The 624-nt window shown below is 38.1% G+C and overlaps 1 protein-coding gene across 1 annotated transcript in view; it reads left to right on the forward strand.

Annotated features, from left to right (window-relative positions):
- LOC105448062 overlaps positions 1-624 on the forward strand; it is a 3806-nt gene that overhangs the window by 1646 nt on the left and 1536 nt on the right. The gene's annotated exons all lie outside the window — the stretch shown is intronic.

Genomic DNA, 624 nt, shown 5'->3' on the forward strand with positions numbered 1-624 from the left:
AATTTGTTAAGATGTGGGGCGAAACTTTCGTGGTGATTCCCCGAGATTGCAGTTACGCGCATTCGATACCCTCGAAACAGTGAGTTCTTAACTTGGCATGAACTTTTGACAAGGTAAAGTTGAAATTTTAGCTCGACTGTGGGGATCGGGTTTTGCACATCGTGTATGTATGTGTGTATGTTTTACACACGCCCGCACTCACACAATGTGCAAAATCCGTTTGCCAACCTCCCTATAGTGCACATCGGATAATGCCGAACATACATGAGAAAAATACAAGGGTTACTTCAAAATGCTGTAACTTTGTGAAAAAAAATCGTAGCGACTTGTTTTTTTTTTTCAAATTAAAGAGAAAGATTCCAACTTTATGACGCTGGAAACCGCATCCCCGGGAAAAATTTTAGCAAGTTCGTGCACTCGTTCAAACTTTGCAATTTTCAGTGTGGCAAACATGCTCTCAGATTTAAGAGTTTACAGCAACAGGGGTGCATTAAATTAAAAATCGACTCACAGTATCTTAAAGTAGAGATTTCAAGCTTTCATTTGAAAAAAAGTTCATCATTTTACGATGATTTTTCGCGGAGTTACCGTTAATTAAAGTTGACCAATTTTTGCTCAAAATTT

This window comes from Wasmannia auropunctata, unplaced genomic scaffold (assembly GCF_000956235.1).
Source record: "Wasmannia auropunctata unplaced genomic scaffold, wasmannia.A_1.0 LD336090.1, whole genome shotgun sequence".
In the NCBI taxonomy this organism is placed as follows: domain Eukaryota; kingdom Metazoa; phylum Arthropoda; class Insecta; order Hymenoptera; family Formicidae; genus Wasmannia; species Wasmannia auropunctata.